At 37.5% G+C, this 19,124-nt stretch overlaps 1 long non-coding RNA gene across 1 annotated transcript; it reads left to right on the forward strand.

The window, feature by feature from the left end:
• Positions 1-633: 633 nt before the first annotated feature.
• On the forward strand, positions 634-16,756 carry LOC132087309 (uncharacterized). Its single transcript, XR_009420497.1, has 3 exons — positions 634-695; positions 15,196-15,271; positions 16,600-16,756. It is a non-coding gene; the product is annotated as an uncharacterized LOC132087309 (long non-coding RNA).
• Positions 16,757-19,124: the final 2,368 nt, after the last annotated feature.

The raw sequence follows: 19,124 nt of genomic DNA on the forward strand, positions 1-19,124 counted from the left end.
TTTGTGTACCAGTTAGGCTGGGATACAATTTCTTTTTCTTTCTCTTCCTATTCCTTCCCAAATATAAGCAAATTTTCTTCAAGCTTTTTTTTTTCCCTTATTAAACAGAATTTATATTTCTTTGTTTTGCAACATAAGAGATGAGAAGGGGAAGCACAGGGCATTCATTCCCTTGAGATATTTAGAACTCAGCCTGTAGCAGTCTGAATGTCCAATCATCTAAAACCCAGCTATGAAGAACGGTGACTTAATTTAGGAAGAAAGCTAAATAGCAATCATATAACCCACTTAACTCACCCTAGTCCTCAGAGCTCAAATATTAGAGAATTTATATTTGTTTATGTGCTTTATTCTCACACATTTCTCACACATTAGAAATTTATATTTGTTTATGTGCTTTATTTAAAGAATAAATATTTTTAAGAAATAAAAAAGAACATGCTATTGAGCTTAAAATTACTGCATCATCAATAAAACAATGTAGTGAGAGTCCCTACAAAATCTATGTATTGGATAAGTGGGTCCTAGTTGCTCTAAATGAGCCACAGCTGTGAAGTCCTTAGTTGGGCAGCAGCTGTGGCTTGCAAAGATTACTGGGATAAAAGGGGTGGGTTGAGAGCCCAGGATGAGCCCTTGTGAAGCTATGAGGAACTGCACAGCAGAGAGGAGCTGCATGGTAGAAAACTAGCTAGAAGGTATGGACTTTAAGAATATCATAACAAGAGTATGGGACTCTAGAAATATGAAATACAATAAGATAGCAACAATAAAACAACATGATGGTCAAACCAAATATTAACGAGCTATGTGTGTAGGATTAAATCACCAGAACTTCATGCTGGTCTAGGATGAGGTTTCAGGTGGGATTCGTATTGTTAAAGCTAGTAAGTATTGTTTGACTCAATCTTACACAAAGATTAAGGATAAAAATCTTTACCCCTCACTAGTGAAAATATCCTCTTTTACAATAAAGGCTGTTCCTAATGCAGGATGTGAGTCATCTGTTCTGAATTCAGTCTGACAAAGGGAGAGTACTGAGAGATTGTAGATGAAGGTGTTATATGGAAACGAACAAGTACAGAGAACTCAGATTAATATTTTTAACTAAAATATCACTATTATTATATGTTGGTCTTTGAAAAGCAGTTACCCGACTTTACTTTTACTCAACTCTATCAATTTTTGTTTTGCACTTCCTCTTAAGTCTTAATTGGACAAATTGATTTTAGAATGGTGCCATCTTTTCACTCAGTCCCATGTCTTCCAGCAGGAACTCAGTATCAGTTTTTGCAAGTCTGAGGTGCTTCTTAAATTGGATGGAACTCCTTTGAATTCAAGATATAAAAAACTCCTTATGACTCCATTTCAAAAGCAAATGAACCTGTATACTGAATTACAATGTGATAGATAATGACTCTAAAAGCAAAAGAGTGAAAGTTCCAAACGTTTTGGGCTTTGCAGTTCTGGGATCTCTTATTCCTATGGCCATAGCTCTCTGTGAGAAATGGCTACTCACTTTTCGTAATTTAGCAGGGTTTATTAAACCTTACCAAAAATACAACAGAAGACTAAAAAAAGAAAAAAGGCTACAGTGCTGGGAGCAAAAGATTTTCCCCGCCATGTGCTCAGCCCCTTTACAATGGAGATTTTTCCCTTTTTAACCCTTTAACCTCTCCCAAAGTTCTGTCCATTGACCCCTTCTTTGCTGTCCAGTGGTGGAGTTCACTTCCTCAGACCCTGATTGGAGGTCAGATGTCACCATGGTGACAAGCCAGCCCTCACAGATGTCCCAACCCGGCTGTCCCTTGATAACCACGCTAGGGGGTAAAATGTAACTATAAATCTATAAAACTGTTCTTAATCTATATACGTGATATTTGTCTGTTAATTGTGAGAGTCAATCATCGCATTACTCATCTATCACACTCTCCACCAATACAAGAGCTGGACCCAAGTTCTGGGTCCCAGAGTTGGTCTCTTATGTGGCAATTGCTAAGACTGATGTGGTTAATGACAAGGATTATTAATTACTGTTCTGACAAGGAAAGTAGCAACAGGCCTTTCCAATGTTACTGGTAGAGGCAAACAATGGGTTTTTCTCATGAATGATGTTGACCCTGATAGAGGACTTTTACTGCTTATTCTGTTTCCAAACTACTTTCATAGCCTTAACCAGTTCAGTGAGTAAAAATGCTAGAAACACTGGCAAGTTTAACACTCAGAGCGGGCAATCCTCTATGCCTGTGAAATATTTCCATTTGGTGCGACAGTGGCCTGGAAACAGCCCGTGTTTTAGCTACAAGTCATAGGTGCTCTGTCTACAAAGTGCCTGTGAAGTTGTTTTTTAGCTGAAGTAAGCAGACCAGCAACCCCTTCCTGTTGCTGCAATTATTGGTGTAAGATACTTCTTAAACTGTTAATGGTTGTCTTGCTTGTGCATTTTTTCCATAATCTACAAAAGGCAAATTTGAAAGATGGCAAGGAGAAAGACGAACCATTTTGTAGATCTTCACAGTGTATTTTAATATGTATAATAGAAAAAAAATAGAAAAACGTAATTCCCAAACTCTCACTTGATCCTACTTGTACCCACTTACAGATGAAACGACTGCTCAGGGTCTAAGATTATGCCTTTCAGTTTGCAATGAATTTATTGAGCATTGTATCTGATATCATGTGGATAACAAAATGTATTAGCAATAAATCACGTACCTCTGTGAAATAGTATGTGATGCTGAGTTAATCATTCCATCTCATTGCATAAGATCAGCGTGCAAGTAACAAAGCAGTGAGAGGCTCAAGACCTATTTTAATACTGAATTTTTACTCATTTGCAAAAACAGTGGCCTAATCAAAAATATATTTTAGAAGTTTTCTGAAAAAATTGAGAAGTCTAGACATATATGGAAAAATCATACCTGCTTCCTAGAAACACATCTAGGGACATGTGAAAATAATACCTGGCTTAATCTAGGGTGAATTTCTTCTCAGTAGCTGTTGCAGTGCTGTCTTTTGGATTAGGAATGAGTATGGTGTTGATAGCACAGTGATGTTTTGGGTTTTTGTTAATTGGGAGGGGGGTTGAGCAAACAGCTCTTTGATGCTTAATTCCCAGCTGGGCCTAAGCCACAACAAACTTTGAGACAACTCATACCTTCCACAGTGATGAAATTTTATTCCCCGTAGGATACCTAATTGCTTGGGGATCTGTGAGATGGGCAGCACTACTCTTTTGCCTAACAAAAGATATCTATAAAGCTGTTTGACTTTGCACAGACCTTTCTGAATAAGTTAAGATTACACTTTAGAGAGCACATAATCTATTTCTTCTCCCTTTGTGCTTTACACAGGTACAGTTTAGAAGGGAGGGGGAGCAAGTACATAGCCAAAATTAACCCAGGGATATTTGCAAGATTTATAATATGGCTCTTGAGCAGCCAGTAAGGGACAAAATCAGACATTCTCTATCAGGACATTGAGTCAGAGATTTATAATGTATTAGCAAGCTGTGTTCATCCCTGTCTTTACTGAAATGAAAAATCAGCTTTTATGTTTTTTGTTTTTTTTTTTTTTTTTTTTTTTTTTAACTTCTGCTCTGGTAGAATTCCTGAGGTCCACAAAGATTCATAAGGTGTGTATTTTTCCTGAACTAACTTAGTTACATTTGCTCTGCAAATTAAAGAGCTAGTCATGAAATTTAATTGAGTCTTATCAGTGCAGTATGTGTAGGAGATGGATTATTTTTCTTTGTAAAATACAAAATACCATAAAAATAAACAGCAAAAACCTTGTGGATTTAGTGGATTTAATTTTTTTAGTTGATGCACATGGGAACAAACCAACTGTATTATGATTGTTCTGGAAAATTATATTTAGATCTTGTTTGTATTTTGATGTCTGTTTAATCAGATCATAATCAAATAATTGAATTTGAACATATTTCTTATCTCCCCAGTGTACACTACCACAGGGGCAGAAAATGAGCTATGAAATCTATCATGTTGGTGAGAGAAGGTTCATTCCTGAGATAACAGAAATGTTGTATGAGCACTCAGTCTTAGAGAGTGTGAGGCTAAAGCTGGGGATTACAGTGGAACACAACAACATGCTGTTGAGAGGTTTGCTACTGAAAATATTACAGTTTCTACTCAAGAACTGGGGGCAGAAGGATTTCAGAAGTGCTAAGCAGCAGCCTCAGTGTTCCATATAAAATATTACATAGGAGCTTAAATTGTGCCATTCTTAGTGACGTCTAAACTGAAATCAGAGGTGTTACTATAGCTCTGAGGGGACCTAAATCTGCTGTGTGTAGCAATACTTTGCCACCTTCAGTAGGAGCTGGTTGTGAGAGGAAACAGGTAATTGTCAACAAGACTTTTTGTGAAACAACTTTGAAGGTATAATTAATGAGACTTTCCTGGATTAATTTGGCATGTGAATGTTAATGAAATCATAATTGGATTTATAGTAACTTGTGCATTCAGCAGACTATTATTTTACTTAGTCCACCAACTAATTCTTGACTTCTCTTTGCCAGTCACAAGAATTTTACTCCAACACAGTTGACAGAAAATTAGCTTTTAGCTTGTATTATAAACTATTTTCTGAAGGCCATTGACAGGAAGGGTCCTGCTCAGAGTACACAGACAGAAATTCAAGTGTCTGGGATATATTCAGCAGTGACCTCTTAAATTTGAATTGCTTTGGATGTAGATAAGAGGTGAGTGGGGACAGGAAGAAAGCAGAACTAAGGAACCTGAATTCTGTTAGGTTGGAAAAGGCCACAAAGATCAAGACCAACTATTAATTTAGTGCCACCAAGTTCGTTGATAAACCATGTCCCTATCCACACTCTTTTTGGGCACTTCCAGGGATGATGATTCCACCGTTTCCCAGGTAGAATTGTTCCAATGCCCAGCAACAATTTCAGAAAAGACATCTTTTTTCCCCCAATATCTTATCTTAACGCTTAATATCTTCTGATATTTAGTATTGAATGAGTTTCATATCTCTTTCCTGTCCAGAAAGATGAATATCCTTCATGAAAAAAGGTGAAAAAGCCATTCTGAAAACACTATTTTTATAAAAGTAAAAATTATTATGTCTGACTGAGAGAGATATCCAGTGCTTATTATAGCACAGGAAGTGAACAGAGAATATCCTGGTCTCATTGCTGCACACTCTTTTTATTACACTGAGCTCTGATCTTCTGCAACAGCTTGCAGTGGTCAGTTGTGTAGGATTTTGTGCTTCTGGTAAAAGTATTCACTGTGCCAGATTTTCTGAACATTAATTGAAGATAATCTGCTCTTTCCTTAATAATGTGTGAGTGAAAGGGAAACAAATCAAAACAAAAAACCAAAATAAACTGCAAGAATAGCAAAAAACCCCAAAAACCCCAAAACCTGAAAGAAATAGAAACAACCCAAAGGTTTTTATCTTCTTATGTACTAGTTCCTTTACTCCAGAAAGTTATTCTACTCCACGGTTGTACTGCAGTTTAACTGCTAAACACTTCACTGAGTTTAAATTTCTATTCATTATTACCCACTGTTGCTGCGGTATTCTGCTGGGTTTTCTCTTTCACCTAATCATGGGAAGATGACTAAGTAACATCAGTTCTTAGACAATGAAATTGAATGATTCTTCCAACCTATGACTTTTGGCTCCTAGCCAGAAGGCATACTGATATATAAAGTTTATTCACACAGAGAGATAGCTCTCAAGCTATTTCTAGATGCACTTTTACATACTAAACTTTCAGATTGGCAACATGATGTTGCATTCATAATTTATGTCAGATGCTCGTAATCACTGTTGACTTTAGGAGAGTTCATAAGTAACGCTTCACCGTATGTTTTTGATGAATAATTTTATTCTATCTTGTAAATTAATCTTCGCTGGTGTTTACTTAGTTAAAGCAGTCTTAAGAAGTGCTGGTATAAAATCAGGCCATCTCAGACAACTGATGCAATATGAGCATTATTAATTCATTTTGTAGTCTCAGGAGGCTATTTTCTTTGATTTCATATTTTCTTATTTTGAAAAATTCTTTTGAGGAAAATGTATTTTGGAGTTTCAGGGTGAATGCTGAAAATAACAGCATTTGATGACCTATTTAATTTTCTCTGTATTCCCAAGTCCTAAAAAAGTGATGTTATGCATGGTTGGGATAAACTCAGTATTCAGAAGATATTTCTTACACTGAGCTTGCATCTGGAAAACAGAACCTCTTTTAATATATTCTAATACATTTTTATTTTTCACATCAGAGTTTTTGATTTAAAAATATGTAAAATGCCAAAGTACTTGTAGATATGTGCATATCCAGCTTATAAAAACATCCTTGTTCCAAATATTTTACAGCTTCAACAGAAAAGAAAACCATTACAACAAAGAAATTCAGATACAGAGAGATCAAGATTTATTATGCAGATGAGATTAAAATAAATTATGCAGTCCTCTGTTAGATACACATGAATTGATAACCAGTGATTTACTTTAAATAAATAATAACCAGTTCGGAAACTTATCCCCTCTCTGGATCAGATTGGTGGATCTGAGAAGTGAATATTTAACCTGAAATGTTGATTTACATCCCCTGAGCATGCAGCTCACCTTTTGGTCCAAATAACTGGGCACACTCCCTGCCATTTATATTTATTTAAATCTCTCCTCACTACAAAAACTCATTCTGTGGTATTTCCTCTTGCAGTGTGGAGATAAATAGCAATGACAGTATATTTTGCACATAATAAGATAATTTTTCTTTCCATCTGTCTTGTGGTGAGAGACCATGAAGTAAAAAATCTACAGTTAGACAACAGAATCATAAAATCATGGGATGCTTTAAGTTGGAAGAAACCTCAAAGACCATCTAGTTTCAAACCCCTGAAATGGGCAGGGACACTCTCTACTAGGTTGCTTAGACATCCATGTAAAGTGGCCTTGAACACTTCCAGGGATGCGGCAGCTACATCTTCTCTGGACAGCCTATTCCAGTACTTTACCACACACAAAATAAAGACTTTTTTCCTAATATCTAACTTAAATTTCCCTTCTTTCAGTCTGAAGCCATTATTCCCTACAGTTACTGAGTCCATCTCCAGCTTCCCTGTAGGTCCCTTCAGATACTGGATTGTTCTTTGAGGTCTCTACAAAACCTTCTCCTCTCCAGGCTGAATTGCCCCAAATTTCAGCCTGGAAGGTGCTCCAATCTCCTTATCAAATTCATGCCTTTCTTTGGAATTGCTCCAGTAGTTTCATGTCCTTCAGATTCTGGGACCTCAGCCCCAGATGCAGCACAGCATGTAGGTTCTCTCAGCAGAGCAGAGGGGTAGAATCTCCTCCTTTGACCTGCTGGCTACAGGGCTTGGATGCAGCCCAAGATTTGTTTGGCTTTCTGGGCTATGAGCACGCACTGCTGGTTCATGTTGAGTTTTTCATCAACCAACACCCCCATGTCCTCCTCCTCAGTGCTCCCAATCGCTTTCTACCCAATCTGTGGACATGTCTACCCAATCTGTGGACATCTGTGGTCAGGACATGGATTGCCCTGACCTTCTACAAGGAGTAGAACCTTGCATTTAGCCTTGTTGAAATTCTTGACGTCCACACAGACCCACTCTCCAGTCTGTCAATGTCCCTTGCAACCTTATCACTTGTGCAGAGATGTTCTGGTGGAGAAAAACATGTGGATGTCCATGGTGTTAATTTTAAATTAAGGGTCATTTTATACAATGTTCTTGCCAGGATGTGTGTACCAGCAGTCTCTGGACAGTCTGACCATCCTGTAACTGTCTTTCTGTGTAATATTCCTCTGGAAAACCCTCTCTCCCAATTCTTAATTTTTATGAAAAGTACAAAGGACATGCAAAAGAGAAGGAGTGGTAAATGGGCACAGTGCTGAATGCTCCCTGAGAAGCCTCTCATAGGCTGCTAATTTGGGGTGCAACAAGTCACCAATTAACTCTTTTCCTGAGAGCTAGTTGGTGCAGTGGTCTTTGGATTTCCTTCCGCCTCTTCTCCAAGGTGCTGGCAGAGTCACAGCATGCCTCTGAAGGGAGTGCTGCTGAAGGGAGCTCCGTGCAGTCCAGAGGAATTTCCTGGGGCTGCAGGGAGTACTCAAAGTGGCAGTGCAGTGGTAAGTGTAGGGCCACGATTTGGGAATGTTGTGCTTAGCGTGGCTCTGTTGAGATTATGCTCCCAGTATCACTTCCCTCCCTGCCAAACTCCAGAGAAAGTTCTCCACCACTGCTTGCAGAGAAGCATAAAATTAATGATCAGGTGTGCTCCTGTGGCCAGGGAAGCCCAGGGGGGAGAAAGAGATGGGGAGAAGGAGAGGTTGTGAAGGAGGGTTGAAGAGGGTGGTTGAGAACAATCACAGCCTGCTGGAGCATCCATGGTGCTGGTCATCCTTTACATTGTGCATTTTCCAATACTTGAAATTTGTCTTTTTAGGAACCAGAATTCTACTACTCCTTTAAATAAAACCTTAAGGAAAAAGGGTTTTCCACCTTCTGCAAAACTCTTTATACATCACTCAGATTTTCTGAAGAACAGACAACTGTGTATATTAATGAGTTATAACAAGAATGGTCTCAGAATAAACATGTATAATTTCAGAAGTAATTTTCAAATTTAGTCAGCCAGATCCAAGTGGCTGTACTTAAATCTCCTACTAACCATTTGGCTTCTAAATCATGAGGCAGAATCATGAATAACAGATGTTTTGTGATGAGGAGTGACTAAGAGCTAAGTACTTCTATGAGATCTGAATATTTTAGACCATGACAGCCTTCTTTGTAGCTGGGCATAATAATTACCCTTCTTCCTCCTGCTCCCAAATCTTATGCTGGAGATGAGAGTGAATTTTGTTATTGCTACTGAGAATTTTGCTCTAAATTTTTTAACATCTCCCTGTAATTTTTTTATAGAATCACATTATATTCCTTCCCCCTACTTCTCCCATCTTCAAGAAGTCTATTTTGGAAATATAATGAGCTCTTCAGCATTTTTATTTTGTTCTGCTTTGAAGCAAAAGCACTGTAAATAACCTAGAAAATGCTTTCCATGGAAAAATATTTTCCCAGCAGATAAAATTCACCCTTTCAAAAACACTTCTCTCCACTGCTGTGATGCATACAAATTTTGTTTTACAAACAATTGCTTTGGTTTGAAAATGAAAGAAAAGTTGCACTTCACTGGCTGACATTATTTTGCTTGGCTTTATAGAAGACTGTTAGAAGGCTAAAATCATGACTTCCAATTAGTTATGTGTCAATGTTTACAGAGGTCCATTCTTATGATGGTACAACCTGGAGAGAGATAATCTCTTTATAAGTGGGAAAGGCAGGGTCCTACTTAGCACTGGTTAAGCTGTAGCATCTCAATGTTAACAGAGGGTTAAATCTAGACCGGTAAAAATTGGTGTGGGTGTATTGATTTTGATTAAATATTGGTACAAGACAAATTTTACTCTGTATGTTTTTCTCATCTCAGTGTTTTTAAATTTCTGAGGCTTGTTATGTTAATTGTAGTACTACATAGACTTGATCATAACTACCAATAAAGTGCAGATTTTAAGATCTTGCTTGAATTTTAACCATGAGAGTGATGCTGTCATTCACTGACTAGATCTTTAGGAGTGACATATCTTCTATGTAGAAAATGTCCTATGGGTTCCTAGCTTTGCCATTGCTCTGTCTGTAAGGCGGGATTCAGGCACCTGGTGTTCAAAAGAATGGGAGTGAGCTACACCTTCAGCACTGGAGATTGCTCTGCTAGAGCAAACAGGCTATAGACCCTCCTGATGCAGTATTGGTGTAAAATTAAAGTCAACCAAGACCTGCAGCACATAGTGAACTAACAGTTAAAAGTGCAGAAGTATTAGATTAGTTATACCTAATGTGGGCAGTTCTTGATCTCATGCTGAATATTGTACACATAAGAAATGTGACAATATTCAGTGTCACACAGCAAATGTTATCTTTTCTGTTCATTTCAGTTCCCTCACAAAAGAGCATTTATTGAATATTTCTTTGATATTAACTGTTAAGTAATAAAAGAAAACAGTGGACTTCTATCGATAAAACAATGCAAAAACAAAAAATTATTCAAATTCTGAAAAATTGAACAATGTCCAAACTTTGGTGCAATCTCATGTAATGCAAAATGGCAAAAAGTGTAGAAATCTTGCAAAGACATATAGAGGCCATCTTATTCAGGGTGTGTGATTAACAACATAGATGTTTGTAAAATGGAGGGTGTACTGGAGCTTTATAATTTTAGTGCATCAGTTAGATAGTCACTTGATGCAATTAAATTACTCTACTTGATAGAGCAGGCAGCAAAATTTTAATGGGCATTTGCCTTCTACATTTTCCTCTAGAGAGGGAGGTTTTTAATAGGAAACACTGTGGGCAGAAAATCTGGAGAGGAGCAATGTACCATAAAACTGGAAAGTAGCTTGTCTTGCATCATTTGGTTTTCTGCAAATACTGCTTCATATGTGTACAGAAAAGAGAAGAAAATAATAAACCAACCCAGAAAAAGTACTCTTAAAAATATAATGGAGTAATAACAGGTTTTTAAAAAATCTACAGACTGTCTTTTCCAAATTCCTCTCCCAGCCATGTCCTAAAGAATATTTTTTCACAGGGAAAATGGCTGCAAGACTGATGGAGTTCCATGTAAAAATCATATGCTAATTACCATACGCTTAATAAAAAGCTTATTAACACATACTCCATTCTAAGCATGTCACTCAGAGAAGTTATAATAATATTGATGTTTTTGTACTATGACAGAAACATGGGTACACTGGTTCTGCAGTTTTAAAATAATTAGTAAATAAAAATATAAGAATTAATGCCACACTTTTATTTTTAAAAATGGAGATTAGAATGAGTTGCAGTAATTCTTCTTGCTCCTATTCATTTGAAATTACATTACCTAACTGTTTGTTCTCCTAAATGCCCCTTAAAGTGATGCTTTATTGCCTTTGGCCATGAAAGAGGACAATACATTTTAATTTGTATTGCTATAATTTTGCCTGAAATTTTATTTTATTTTTATATAGTCTCCCCAGTCAGGCATTGTGATGGTGATATTTTGCTGTTCAGAATTCAGGACTACAAAAATACTATTTTGGCCAGAGTAATATGACTGGTGATGCAAGATTTGCAGTTCTAACAGGTGTTATTTTCTCTCTGTCACTTTCACCAATCTCATCATAAGAAGGCCTTATCATATTTTTTTGTAATTTTTAAATGAATTTCAATGTCATTTTTCCTCAATTAATTTCCGGGTATATGATACAGATAATAGCTGTACTTTGGACTCATTTAACTTTCACTGCAATCCCAAATCCTTTAGCTGATGGAGAAGAGCAGTACCTTAATCCCATTTTATCCTTCAGGAGATTGACATTCTCTGGTTCCATTTGATGACAATAAAAAAACATGAAAGGCAGAACAAACTCATATTGCTGTGGGCAATCACTTATGATAGAAATCATCCCTTTCTTTTTCAGGAGGCAGGTGTCCTTTGGCTATCACATGCATGCCATGTGATTATGAAGAGTGCATTGAGTTTTGGCAAGTCCAGACTTTAAAATACCAGGAGAAACAGCATGTGCTTGGTTGGCACCCTCAGTCTTTTGGGATTTTTGAGCAGTGCGCATGCACATCATTCTTTAGTACACATCCTCTTCTCTCAAGACTACCAAGTTCCCCCTTCCTCAACATCATCCAGAAACGGTTTTTTTTCTTGGCGCAGGACCAAAACTTCTACAAAGTGGCCTACCCAGCTCCTAGCCTAGTCTGAATGAAGTATGTAAAGAAAGGTGGAAATGAAGTTTTTTGGATAATTCATGTAAAAATTTAGGAAAACAGGATGTATTTCTAGAAATACAACTCTTTTCAATTCTCAAGGCTCGCAAAGCTTCATTTTAAAATTATGCTGGCATTTATTTTTCTACTTTTTCCTGGGTTTTGTACCTATTGTAAATTAATTCTGGTTCGAAACTGAGCAACATTCAAAGAAAGCAAAAGTAAATACTCATCACATTTGTTGTAGCTGATTAACCTACTCCTGAGCTAATTTTGATTTTAATATTTTCTTAATCTTTGTGGGTATACAGAGAGTTTGTATTCATTCCAAAAATACTTTCTAACCTACCTAACACTGTTTTATGTGAAAGCTTGTGAAGAATCCATATTGCTTGCAGCGACCAACCCAGCAGCAACCAGAAAATGTCCATAATTATAAGGAATGCCCATGGAGATACTCACTTTGAAGTACAGTTGTTTCACAGAAAAAAAGAATTTAATTGGTTTTTGTTTTTTGGGTTTTTGCTTTTCATTTGGTTTGGTTTTTTTGTTTTGTTTGGTTTGGGTTTTTTGGTTTGGTTCATTTGTTTTTGGGTTTTTTTTGCTTTGGTTCTCTTTTGTTTGTTTGGGTATTTTTTTGGGGGGGAAGGGGGTTGTTTGTTTGTTTTTTTAACTAGGCAGCTTCCACAAAGTTTTTCCAGAAAAACAAGTCTTTTTACATCCACTTTGAAGGTCATTAATTTTTGTCTTCTACCCCCAAGAGACCTTTTGAAAGGTTAGACACATTTTAGTTGTACTTTCTGGGCGTAAGCACTGCTGTTCTCTTGCAAAGTTCTTGTTTTCTTTCAGTTCACACAAAAATTTTGTTAGAATTTTTAAAACTCCATGCAAAGCATTTGACCCCAACTACCCCTATGATATATGGTGGCTACAGGACTTGAAGTCAGATGTACACTTATTGAAGCCATTGGAAGAACCATCCCACATATCAATCTCTCCATAGACATAGAGAAGGTTCAGAACCTAAATTTCCACAGGTTTTATATTTTTTCTACTAATAAGTAAACTTCTCAGATTACCTGAGTTCAGGTTGTAAATTGGGGAGTGATAGAAAAAAATCAGAAAAATCTTAAGGAAAGAATCTTTTCTCAAAGATTTCTTTAAGCAGTGATTTTATACCAATGGTTTGAAGAGTTGATGTGGTTTAGAAATTTTCAAAATATATGTGGGTGGAGGAAAGAAAAAAAACTAAAATAATTTTCTTCTAATAAATTTATGTAGAGGTCTGGTTTAGACAGAGCATGCAGGTGATGACAGGCAAAGAGGAGCAAGTTTGGATAGAAATATTGGGGGTTAAGTTTTTGCCTCATTGGAGGGATGTCCAACTGTATAGAGACCGGACAAGCAAGGATAAGGAGATAAAAATGCTCACTCTTATTTCAGAACTGTGCTTTATCCATCCCAAAGTGGAGTGAATCAATAGCTGCACTTGGCCTTCTCGGGTTGGAATTCCCAGATATCTCCTCCATTGCATATGAGATATGAATGTCAGGCAGACTGTGTTGGCAAAAGGGATAAGGGACACAAGCCTTCCCAGAAGTAGCAAAGTGGGCATTATCCTACCTAAAGACGTTCTGCATCAGTACATATTTGAAAGTTTTGCTCAGTTTTGCTGGAATAGAGTTTTTCTTATTTGATGTTCAGATTGATGTTCTCGGTCATGGGATTTGAGACCTTTTCCAGGGATAAGTTGTTGTCTGTTACCACAGCTGAATTTGTCTAGGTGCTTGAGAGCACTTGAATGGTACCAAGGCATGAATTATGGAATTCCTCATAAATGGAAGGATGGAACATTCATAACATCAACTGTTATATTGCTGAGAGAGTACACAAGACTTGTGATCTTTCCTGTCTCAGGTTGAAGTGGTGGATCTGAGGAGTATGGAGAGCAGCATGTGGCTGCTGCCTCAAAACCCAGGAACCTACAGGGTGCCGCTGATCTTGTAACTTCCCAATAGCTTTATCCTTTCTGGAGAACCATCCCTTCATTAGAGTTTTCTTGTAGCAAACACACAAGATAAACGTTTAATACCCAAATTTGGGACTATTGCCTCTTAATGCAAAATCAGGAGTGAAAAGGATAACTGTAAAAGGAGTGTGTTTAGGAACATGATCTCCTAGGTCTGGGAATTAACTCAGTACATGTCATTCCTTGCTGTCTGCACCTGAACGACCAATCCTTTTCCATTCCTTCGATTAGAAAACAAAAATTGCCCTTGCAAAGAACACTGTAATAGTTGGGAAAAAGTTTTGAATTGCTGTAAAAAAGCACAGATGGGCAGGAAAAGAGCATCTTGTGGGCCTGCATGAGAGCAACTTGCAATATTTGTGTTCTCTACCTGCCCAAGTAAAGATAAAAGGGAGCTGGATCATTCAGGATGAATGTCTAATATCCCACATACTGCTGTATGGGACAAAATGGGGAATTTATGTACCTGGCCTCAGGGTGTTTCTTTGCTATTTAAAGGCATCTGGTTAATTTGGGGAACCATCTATCTGTCTGTTGGCTAACTAATTCAGGGGAGATGAATTTGGACTCAAATCACTGAAAGATGCTCTTTTGTATTGATAGCCTGGAGGTAACCTCAGAGCTAAAGAGCCATATCTGATCATCTCTTTTGATTTGGAAGTAGTTTTAAAAATAAATTATGGAGATTTTTAATTTTCATTTTTTCCTAATAAAATATTTAGACACTTAAATAATAGTTAATTAAAAAGGTAATGAAAAACAGAAAGGAAGCCTTTGAATGTCAGCTTTTAAGAATGTTCTTCCCTACAGAGCAACAGCAATATTCAAGGAAGATAAAGCTAATTATCATGAATATTATTACCAATGCTTTACCTGTGCAGAGATAAACTAAATGAAATTGTCTTAAGTGGCAACATTTCACAAAGGTGAATGTTTGCACTCCAATACACACATCCCCTGAGAACCACATATTTGCCTATACATATGAAAGACATTAATATGTATATATTTAATATAAATTTAATATAAATTCAAATATTTTCAATGTGTATGCATTTCATATCTTTCCTGTAAATATGAAATACATATGGATATTTGCTTTTGTATTGAAGTTGGTTGAGGCACAGGGATCTTAACTGTTGTATCCACAATAATAATTCAGGATTGATGCAGAACTCATTGGCTTGCCTCAGGTTGCTTGTAACCAGAGTGAAAAAGGGCATCTTAGAGCAGTTCAAAGCCTCAAATTCCCAAGCATATTGCACTAACCATGGGAGAAAAGCCAGCTAAATATGAAGTTTTTTTCCCATCCTTCTATTCCCTTGCTTTCCACAGGAAAGGACAAAAAATGTGGATGGGCAGGAGGGCAGAATCACTGATACACTAAGAGATGCATCTTATCTCCATGCAGGTGTGTCCCTCTCTCTGTCACTTTTCATTTGTACATAAAACCAAAATAGTGGCCTATTGTATTTGCAGGGTGCCCAATGGAAGGAAGGAGTGATGAATCTGACTATATGTTCTTATAAGGCTAATTTATTATTTTCTGATATTATATTAAAGAATACTAAACTAAACTATACTAAAGAATACAGAATGGCTACTTACAGAAGGCTAAAAAGATAATAATGAAAATTTCTGACTCTTTCCAGAGTCTTGACACAGTTTGACCCTGATTGGTCAATAAGTCAAACAATTCACATGAAACCAATGAAACAAGCACCTGTTGGATAAACAATCTGCAAACTCATCTCCAAACAAAGAAACAAAACACAGGAGAAGCAAATCAGATCATTATTGTTTTCCTTTTTCTTTGAGGCTTCTCAGTTTCCCAGGAGAAGAATCCTGGGCGAAGGCATTTTTCCAGAAAATATGATGGTGACAGCAGCCAATTTTGATAGTTTATTTGTAGCGAAATGGATTTCACTTAGTGCTTCCTTTCACTGAATTACCTCCTTAGTGACACATATACTACATGTTTTATGTGATTTTACAATTAAGTTCTCAGGATCTGAAAATGAAATATCTAAATATCAGCTTTTGGCTTTCTTCTCTAAAAAGTACTCTGTGTAGCACACAGTGCAGACTTACCCTTCTCAAACAAGCTTTCCACAAAGAAAACAGGTGTTGTGAAAAATACAAATTTTGTGATTGGCTTGTCTCAAATATTAAAATTAATATCATATGTATTATGTTCGAAAGTTATGCTGTATTAGTTTTCTTAAGTAGCCGGTTAAATGTAGTTTTAGGTCATAACAAAATATTAAAATAGAAACTCTGCTATGTAAGATACCTTTTTTAAAGAAAGGACTCACACTGAGATAGCAGCCACAGGAAACCTAAATCTTTCAGAGAAAGAGAATTTATTACTTCCATTATCAGAAGAAATGAACTTCTTCCCACCTCACTCAGCCCTGAAGATGCCGTTAGGATTAATAAGAACAAGCTGACACTGACCAGACAGAATGGAATTTACGCATCATGTATGAAGTACATGAATATGCAACAGGTTATTCTTTCTAAGAGTTAATCCTCTGTTAACATGTGTCCTTTCCAGGCTTATTTTGCCCAGAAAAAGGTACCTGGACCATCCATAACTCTTTGTTGCTATTGTCTCATATTGTCCTAATCTCAATTGTCCATATTATTATTACTCTGAATTATATTATTATTTTATAGCCATTTTATTATTATTATACTTTTAAAATGTTAAGTGCAAATGATTGGCATTTTTCACAGGTGTCATGATTTGGCATGAGAGACATTTTGAGAAGCGATGCAAAGCTTCCAGCCACTAGGAAGCTGGACACGCCTCTGTGAAACACATATGTTAAAGATGAAAGAAATCAAATCCAAGAAGTTCCTCTTTTGCTTCTGGCCTGGAGATAGATTACAGGCTCACCAGCCCCCGGCTCAGCCAGGCCGAACCAGGCGGCCCTGTCAGGGCAAGAGCCAGGCCCCTCTCTGGGGGCCCAGGGGCACCAAGCCCTGTCCTGCCCGGGCCAGGCCCCAGCAGCTGCCAGGCAGGGGAGGGCGTGCCATGGGCCAGGCCAGGCAGGCTCTGCCATGGGGCCAGGCCCCTCTCTGGGGGCCCAGGGGCACCAAGCCCTGTCCTGCCCGGGCCAGGCCCCAGCAGCTGCCAGGCAGGAAGGCGGGGAAGGCTGTGGAGCCCTGGCTGGAGCAGGACCGGGCCATGGCTGTGGAGATCTTGCCACCAGGTCCCCTTCCCCCAGCACGGCCACCACACGAGATGAAGTGGCTGAGAGCAGGGACAGCCCTGCAGCCTGTGCAGAGTGGCCCTGCAGCTGGAATTGAATGTGGAGAAAATTAAAGACCAGCCATGAGGCTGATCCTGACACAGCCCCAGCCAAAGTTCCCACCTCTGGCACCGGGTGGCCATCTGCAGGCCCTAGGTGAGATGGTAACTCTTTCAGGGCTTCAATCCTCCTTTGAGAGAGAGAAAGGGACAAGATGCCAGCATGTAAAGGAGCAACATGAGGATACCAATGTCAGTGAAGGAAGTCTCAGATAAGAAGGATGAGGAGATGCCTTGATCCTGGAGCTGAAATCCTCTTGTAAGCTGTGGAGAAAAAAAGATTCTTTTTCCCTATAAAGCATGAAACTATGGAGAGATGAAGGGTTCAAACTGATATCAAGAAAAGGCCTCCATGCCTCCAAGTAAGAAGATGTTAAAGTAGCTGTGGTCCATGAGAAGTTTAAACAGAGAATGAGAAAAGAGTAGTCCTGTGCCCCCAGGAGGAAACAATCTCTGTTCTGAAAGATGAAAATAATTTTAGAAATAAGTAATGAGAACTTTTACCTTTGAACAGCTCATCTTTAAAACAATACCCCATAAGTCAACATAGCCCATGGACAAGCTGTGAGAAAGTTTCTAGAAAATGAGAAGGACTTCATAATTTCCTTTGGTGGCTACTAGTCATAAAAATTGAAAACCATGAGAGAATTGGTTTTTTTCCTCTATGTGGAGAAGTTTCCATAACATTACCAAGAGGGATTTCTCTCCCTAACTGAAGAAAGATTATTTTAGAAGTAGAAAACTGACTAGAAATTTTAGGTTTTGATTCTTTACATTGTCAGAAAAAAAAAAAATTGCAAGGTGAGGAGAAGTGTTCTGAAAGGTTTGTTTTGATTCCTATTACTTTTTTTCCCTTTTAGTTACTGTTAATAAAATTTTTTTTTACACTTTTAAAGTTTTGAGCCTGCTTTGCCTTTCTCCTAATCCTATCTTCCTACCTCACAGCAGGAAGTGAGTACACGAGTGATTGGCCAACTCTGAAAACCCACCACATTCACCAACACATTGGTTGAGAAAATCTAAAATTAGAGAAATCTTAAATTGGTGAACCAAAACCTCTACACTACAACAGGTTATTCCTGAAAATTTAAAATGGGAGTATTATTCTTTTTAACCTTGGCTTCAGGGTGCAACAACAGGCTGTTGAAGCAAACTTCTACTCTTTTTTTTCTGGAGTTCTGCTTAATATGAAGAAAATTTAGAACAATAGTCAACACATATCAGCACAATGGGAAAGAATGTAATTGGAGCAGCTTAGTGATTTCACAAAAAAGAGCAGTTTACTATAGATTTCATGTGTCTCCTTTACTTAAGTTTGGTTTTGTGTCGTGCATTTATATAACTTGGAACATTTTTATGTTAACTTCTCAGTTGCTTCCTGGGGAAATTATGATACACAAGTGTTAACAACAGAACTTTCAAAGGTGTCTAATTCACATGTATTTTGCTTATAAAGTAGTACACAGTGCTATTTCAATGGCATTTTCCCCTTTGTGTATGTATAGTGTATTGCATTAGTAAATAACCATGGAATTTGTTCTCTGTGAAAGGAAAATAACAGCCCTGAATTAATTCAATTGAAAGACCAAGTCAAATCATTTGAATAATTATAGCAAAAATGGCAAAATCATGGATTGTTTATTCTTTTGTCAAGCTTTTCTCTTATGCTCAAGTCTTAATTTTGTACTTCTCAAGATACAATGAACAGCACAGCAATTTAAAATTATGTTTGTCATCTCTGTTCATAAAATGAACAACAGAAGAAACAAAAGAAAACTTTTACTGGCTGGTAAGTAGATGACAAGGTTCAACCAAGCATATAAACAAACATTTTGAAGGAAATCTGTCAGAGTCTTACATCATTCAAAGAAAAGTATTAAAAAGACAATGCATGAGGTATAGAAGATTAAGTTCTACATAGAGAACATAATGAGAAATAAAACCACAT

Source organism: Ammospiza nelsoni, chromosome 2, assembly GCF_027579445.1.
Source record: "Ammospiza nelsoni isolate bAmmNel1 chromosome 2, bAmmNel1.pri, whole genome shotgun sequence".
NCBI classification, from domain to species: domain Eukaryota; kingdom Metazoa; phylum Chordata; class Aves; order Passeriformes; family Passerellidae; genus Ammospiza; species Ammospiza nelsoni.